The 7,584-nt window shown below is 43.5% G+C and overlaps 1 pseudogene; it reads right to left on the bottom strand.

Annotated features, from left to right (window-relative positions):
* Positions 1–416: 416 nt before the first annotated feature.
* LOC127227069 (histone H3.3C-like) lies at positions 417–1,489 on the bottom strand (annotated as a pseudogene).
* Positions 1,490–7,584: the final 6,095 nt, after the last annotated feature.

Here is a 7,584-nt window from a genome sequence, read left to right as displayed (position 1 = left end):
TAGCTATAGACAATAAAGAAAGACAGAGAGACAGAATAAAGGTCAGGAAGGCAGATCAATCAATACTGAAATGCCACGAGTTTATTTTTCACCACTCTTGTATACCTTATCCAAAAAGGGGGACACAGTATCATGCATACAGAACAAACAGACTTTTCTTCCTCACTTATTCTAAGGGTTCACATTTTAGCTCCAACATTTTAGTTTAATGTATTTTAATAGCAAACTTACAGGAACAGCACAGAAGACAGACAACATTAAAAACATGTACTTGCGTGTAGGACAACTCAGTTAGAAAAGTATAGTGAATGGATGGAGTCTACTGTATGATAAAAGTGCTACAAACACCATTTAGTTGCCGTCAATAAGAAATTTACTTATTTTTAAAAAATCCAAATGCTGGCATTGTCCAGAAGATTTTAACAGGTTTATTTATAATTGTTATAAAGTTGAACTGTTGAAAGTGTTCACTGAAACATTTTCAGTGTAAAGCTTGCATTAATGCTTTACATCTTGCATTTATATTAAAAATTCACACACAAATGAAAACGGAAAAACTGTCAATACCTGATTTCTGTCCCCTATTTTTCCACTCGCAATCATATACTTAGGTACCTTTTGACCCCCCATAGAAAAAATATCTAACATTCAGAACTACGGATAACAGGAAGAAGAGGAAAAAAATTTTTGAGAATGAAATGTTTCCCCTCATAGTGGACTCTTAAGCACGTTCTCCGCGAATGCGGCATGCTAGCTGGGTATCTTTTGGCATAATTGTTACACGTTTGTCATGGATAGCACACAGGTTGGTATCTTCAAATGGCCAACCAGATAGGCCTCACTTGCCTCCTGCAAAGCACCAATAGCTGCACTCTGGAAGCGCAGATCTGTTTTGAAGTCCTGAGCAATTTCTCGCACCAGACGCTGGAAGGGGAGCTTGCGAATCAGAAGTTCAGTGGATTTCTGATAGCGTCTGATTTCACGGAATGCCACAGTACCAGGATTGTAACGATGAGGTTTCTTCAGCTCTCCAGTAGAGGGCGCACTCTTGCGATCGGCTTTTGTAGCCAGTTGTTTCCTGGGTACTTTACCACCGGTGGATTTCCGGGCAGTCTGCTTTGTACAAGCCACGGTATAAGCACCTCCTTCCTTAATCCCCTTCTCCTTCGGAGCTCGGCAAGCGAGAGGCAGCGCTGGCGTTAGAGAGCAGCGGCGGCGCAGTCACGGCTGCAAACACCTAGCTCCAACTTCTTGTTCCCTAGCCGTGAGGTCAGGAATAGCCACACCTTTGACCTTTAGGTCTTATGACTTGCTGACAGCTTTGAACTCTCTGCCCTTGTGCCAAGATGCAGTGCAGCCATCTTTATGGGCACCCATATAAAACTATAACTCTTGTACACATATTAATTCAGGTTAAAAAATAAAAGTTTACCTGGGCTCGGTGGCTGATGACTATAATCCCAATACTTGGAAAGTTGGCAGAAGGCATTATCACAAATTTGAAGCCACCACATTGGATTACATGTCACCATAAGCTGAAGAGTGGGACCCTGCCTCAAAGCAACCAGGGAGAAAAGAAAGAAACTAAGAAGCAGACTTACGATGGAGTACAGCTAGACCATGATCACAAGTACTTGCTAACCATGCACAAAGCCCCGGGGTTTAACCCCTACCACTGCAAAAACAAAAGAAACAAGTTAAAAAAAAAAAAAAAAAAAAGAATTATTGTGGATTTTGTGAGAAAGAAAATGAATGAAATTGTATAAAGGAGAATCAGTTTCAAAGACAGGATGTTTAGGAGATTTTCAGAGTAGTTTTTTCAATGTCAAGCATGAGAAATTTGGATAAAGCCTCTGGGATCATGGTCAGGGGTGGCAGTAGATCCAGGTGTGGGCCAGAGCCCTTGTGAGGCTCTCAGTTCTTTCCCAGCCCTGAAGAAAGAAAGCAATATGGAATAAGAAGCCAGTCTTGAAAGGTCACAGCAGAGATGGGAGTCTTCCTGAGAGTCTCCAATTGTTCCCTGACGCCACAAGATTCATTCAGCATCATGGGCAGCATGGCAGGGCCTCTGCACCAGAGACAGACAGTATGGTGGGTAAATGTAACTGAGGATATGACTATCCTAGGTATGGTAGGTATGGCTGAGGAAAAGGTTCATTGTAGATATAAGGGAGAGCACAGACAGGCATTTGGAAGAGTCTAGTCTGAACACTGCTAGCAGAACAGACTGGGCCATAAAAAAAAGCGTGTGTGCTGTGGGGGTGCAAGAGAGGAAGAGAAAAGACGGGGAGCCAAGGGGACCAAGGGAGTGTGTAGCCAAATGGCTGAATTTATATAGAAAAGAGAATCTGAAGGGAGTGAAGTTAAGTTCAACCTCTGGGATGGAGAGGTTTAGGCTAAGGAGCAGAGTGAGTAGTACTGGGAAGAGCCACAGTTATTGAATGAGACTTTTCCTGATTTCTTTGGGACCTAACACTGGGGGCTCTGAAGAGAGGAAATCAGAGTCCTCTGGCACAAATGGGAGTTTTCCCCAACACCTTTCTGAAGAGGGGGAGGAAGTACCCTCCACAGCACAAGCAGGAGTCAGGGAAGAGGATGGGGAACAGATATTACAGCCACCAGTACCCCATTTATTACAAGCTCTCCTCTAAGAGCCCTTGGTACCTGGTTACCTGTGAGCCAGGGACTCACAGTGCGTAGAGAGGTCTTTGGGATGGGGCAGGAGGGCTGCTGCAGCAGGTATTGTAGCTTGGTAACAGCTGGATCTAACCAGGGCTACTTGAGCAGCTCTTGTGCAGATAAATGAATTCTCAGGGAGTTTCTAGAGAAAATACTACAGTTCCTTGTGATCTCATTTCCCCTAGTAATTCTATTCTGTTCACTAAGTGAAGCTTAAGTCTTCCAATAGTGATGGGATCTGATACCTGCAGAAGTTCTTGGTTGTCATTCCTGAAATCACAGGTTCTTTTTTTACAGAAATGGTATGACTAGGTGCCTGCCATATGTTGAATAGCACTCAGGAGGCAGAAGCAGATGGATCTCTGTGAGTTCAAGACCAGCCTGGTCTACAAAGCTACACAGAAACCCTGTCTTGAAAAACAAACAAAATACCCAGAACCAGAACAAGACTACAACTCACCAGGAGGCCTCCGAAGATGCTTGCTGCTTTTCTCAGTATGAACGGTCACCCTGATAGTCCATGAAGTGAAAGCAGCCCGGAGAATTTGGGTGGGTGGTCTGAATCTTGCTGGGAGGCTCTCCAGAAAATTTTAATCCCAACGTGAGAATAGGATCACTAGCATAATTTGAGAGAAACTTGAAGGAAGCTTGATTTTTTTAAACATTTATTTACTTATTATGTATAGTATTTTGTGTGCCTTCACACCAGAAGAGGGCACCAGATCTCATCATAGAGTTGTGAGCCACTGTGTGTTTGCAGGAGTTGAATTCTGGACCTCTGGAAGAACACTCAGTACTCTTAACCTCTGAGCCATCTCTCCAACCCCACAAGCTTTCTTTTTATTGGGGTGAACCCAAGAGCTGGTCAGTGCAAGTCAGGTTGAAGAGAGCAAGCCCAAATTCTCCTCTTCCCCCCACCCCTTGGCACTCTTTTTTAATTAATTTATTTTTTACATTCCAATCCTAGTTCCTCCTCCCACTCCGCTCACTCCGCCCATTCCCAGCTTCAACCCCACCCCCATCTTGGGCCCCTTTTAAGGAGTAAAATCACGAGTGGTTTTACAGAAGGGAGACAATGGGGCAATAAGGAAATAAAAAAAAAAATCTTGAAAAAAAATCATGTGATTGAACAGCCTAGGCCCTCACCCAGCCCCCTGTTTTGGCAGCCATGACAGGCTGTAGAAGGTCACTAAATCAGCAGGGTGTGCTGAGCCTAAGACCTTGCCTGATACCTCCTTGTGGCAGTAAACCAATCAGAAGTTAGTGGGCGGGCTCTGGATGTGCTTTACTGATAATTGTGGAATGCAGAGCAAAGCAACTGCCCTGGGATGGCCTCTAGGCATAGCAACATTTCTGCAGCTACAGCTGACCAATCAACTCAGGACAAGTTGCCCACACCTGGAGGTGCACCAATCCTGACACTGTTACTATGTAACTAGCGGACCCCCAGGCACCCTCCTTGCTCTACTCCAATGTTTGCCCTGCCCCACTGCTGCTTGGGGTCCTCCTGTTTCACCTGCTGTGTTGGGTGGATGGGGAACTGGAGTTAACTCGTAAAATTAAAGACTCTTTGCTTTTGCATTGGATCAGGTCTCTTGGTGATTTTGGCAGATTCAGAGCCTGGGCACAACAGTGATCATCCACCACGTGATTAAGGAGGGGTCTGGAAGGGTAAGGTTATTCTCAAAAACAAATCAAGGTCATGGTTTGGGGGAAGGTCAGGTTCTAGAAAACGGAGATCAACTCAACTGTCACACTAAATAGAAACATTTTTTTAAAAATACAGAATAATGGCTCCTGCCTTCAAAATGGAGTCAGGCAGGTTTCTCATATGGTGGAGGAGACGGTTTATTGTAGATAAAAGGGAGAGCACAGCCAGAGGCAGGGACATCTGGGAGAGTCCAGAGTGGATATCACCAGACTGAGGAATGCTGGGAGAACCTGGTGGTCAGGTCTGCTTCGATATGTTAAATAGGCACCTCCGTCAGTCAGCCAGTCAGCCCTTTGTTGAGTTTTGAGACCAAACAAGTTCCTCAAGACCTGAGACTATTATCCAAAAGAGATGAGAGGTGGTCTGAGAAAAAAAAAAAAAAAAAAAAAAAGACTTATTAGTGTTGGGAACCAGCAGTCGCTGACCCCGCCCCCGACGATGGGCGGGACACTCATGGCCATGTCATACTCTCTTTGGCTCTTGCTCCTTCGCTCCTCTCTCTCTCTCTCTCTCTCTCTCTCTCTCTCTCTCTCTCTCTCTCTCTCTCTCTCCTGCTTTCGGTTGGCCACCAGCTACCCCCCTTTCTCTCCCCTCTATCAATAAACTCCACATGGGGCTTTTAGCAAACTGAGTTCTGTTCTTACAGGTTTCTAAGGGAGGAGTGATGTTCCTTTCAACAGGCTGTGGTCAGGTCGTCTGCGATTCCTGTGGCAGAGTGGGGGCACAAGGGAGGTCGGAGGGTAAAGAGCCAGCATTTTGTGAGAGCTTTGAAAAGAGGAATGTTCAGGGTCCCAGCAGGTGACCTGTCACACATTTGCTGGAGAGAAAGGTCTCAGGGGTGTATGTGGCCTGGTTTGTGAGGCTACAGCACCTGTGAACTAAGAGAGGATGTTCCAGGGAGGATTCTAGTTCCCTCTGCTGTCTACCCCAGCAGCAGACTCAGTTTGTATGTTCACAAAACAGAATAACTTCAATGCCATGCAGTAGTAGAGCAAACAGTCAAGAGTTTATAGTGTGAGGGAGCAAGTAAGCAATAGTACACTCTAGAAAATGTGGGCCTGGCCAAGCCCCTCAGCAACAGTATCCATCTCAATGTTAGGGCTTGGAGGTCATGCTACCTGTTAACTTTAGTAACAAACAAGAGACAGAGGTCCATGGAGTAGATAGTTTTATTGAAGTTCAGACTTGCTACACTGGATTAAAGACAATGCACCTCAGAGAGCACTCCTCCTCAGGGGAAGTAGTCCTGGAGTTTTTATGGGGCAATGGGTAGGAGAATCCTGTGCTTACAGGCATTGTTTGCTCTCTCATTTAAGTTCCTGAAGACAGAGCCTTGCTCTAACCTTTCTGAGAAAGGTTAGACTTCCAGTGTCTCTTATTGACGATCAAAATGTTAAAGATTTGTTATTTTTTCAGTTGTATGTATGTATCTGTGTGCTTGCACATGAGTGTGAGAGAGTCCTCAGCAAGAATAGTGTGAGCTTTTAACCATCAAACCATCTCTCCAGCCCAAACATACAAAACTTTCTAGTGGAAAACAGCAATAAGAAAAGGAAGGTGTCTCCCAGGATCTTAGATGGGATGAAAGGTTGGTTTTGCAAGTGAGTAAGGATCATAGGCAAAGGTAAGTGAATTTGTGGGCTTTGTTTATGTTGTGCATCAATGCCCAACTAAGGAAAGCTTATTCTTTCCTACAAGACATGGTTCCTTCTTTGTAAGTTTATTATTACTGTTGTTGTTATATTCGTTTTTATGTGAACTCAATATGTAAAGCAGGTTGGCCTCAAACTCAGAGATCTCTCTGCATCCAGATATGTTGGGATTAAAGGCCTGCCATAAATTTATTTTTATTTTCTCCCTTTAATCTATTTTGTTATATTGTCAGTACTCTCTCCTGTTATTCCTTCCCAGGTTAGATTAGGAAAGAGGCAAGATTGTTTTTAGCCCTCTTTCCTCTGCCTTTTAAATGAGGACTTCAATCTATTATAATCAGATATACAAAATTGTAGTAGTTTGAATGAGGTGTCCCCTGCATTTTTGGGATTTTGGATACCTAGTTTGCAGTTGGTGATGCTGTTTGGGGAGGTTTAGGTCTTATTTGTGGTCTTGTTGGAGAAAATACATTGTGTGGGCAGGCTTTGGGTTTCAAAAGCTACTTGCTTCCCATTTCACTCTGTTTCCTGTTTGTGGTTTGAGATGTTCCTCTCAGATGTCTTGCTGCCATACCTGGTACTTGCTGCCACATTTCCCTGCCATGATAGACTCTTATCCTTCTGGAACCAGAGGCAAAACCAACCCTTCCTTCTCTAAGTTGCCTCAGTCATGCTGTTTTATCCCAGCAATAGAAAAATAACTAAGACAAAGATGCATGAATATACCCTGTCTTGAAAAACCAAATTTAAAAAAAAGGAGGGGGGGGGACATGAACACTTATAGAAGTGTTTAAGTGCCCTAAAGTTGAGAAGCTCTCTAAGGGTAACAGCACTCTGTATATGCTTTCATTGGAGAGGGAGTCTTGAGTTTGCTTTATCTGACTTAGCTAGCATGGACCATTAATAGCTATTTGTACCTTTTATCTTGTTTTTTGGGGTCCTAAGCTGGCCTACCTAGAGTACTCCTGTTATCCTCCTCATATCATGACCACTACAGTTATCTTTATACCTGTTTCAGGACCTTTGATTTTTATGTCTTATTTTTGAGGGACTGTTAATCAGTTCCTCCCAGAACCAACCTCCATCCTAACAATAAGACCAAGTAACCTCTTGCACTTGGGAGGCAGATGCAGGTGGGTCTCTGTGAGTTCCAGGCCAGCCTGGTCTACAGAGCAAGTTCCAGGATCGGTTCCAAAACAATAGAGAAACCCTGTCTCGAAAAATAAAAAGCAAAACAAAACAAACAAAAAAACACATTCAACAATATGGCACCACCTAGAAACTATTGTTGATACAACAGCAAGACCTGAACATCCTAACATAGATGAAATAGAAGAAAATGACCTTAAAAATAACTTTATGAGGATGATTGAGACCCTTAAAGAGGAAATGAAAATGGAGGAAAAGACAAATTTCTTAAAGACCAAGAAAAAAACAATCAAAAAAGTGAAGGAAATTATTCAAGACTTGAAATCTGAAATAGGGGCAATAAAGAAAATACAAGCCAAGGGAATTCTGGAAATGGAAAATCTGGGTAAACAA

Source organism: Phodopus roborovskii, unplaced genomic scaffold, assembly GCF_943737965.1.
Source record: "Phodopus roborovskii unplaced genomic scaffold, PHOROB, whole genome shotgun sequence".
Lineage (NCBI taxonomy): Eukaryota > Metazoa > Chordata > Mammalia > Rodentia > Cricetidae > Phodopus > Phodopus roborovskii.
Note: the sequence above shows the minus strand (reverse complement) of the source record. Positions and strands in the feature narration are given on the sequence as shown.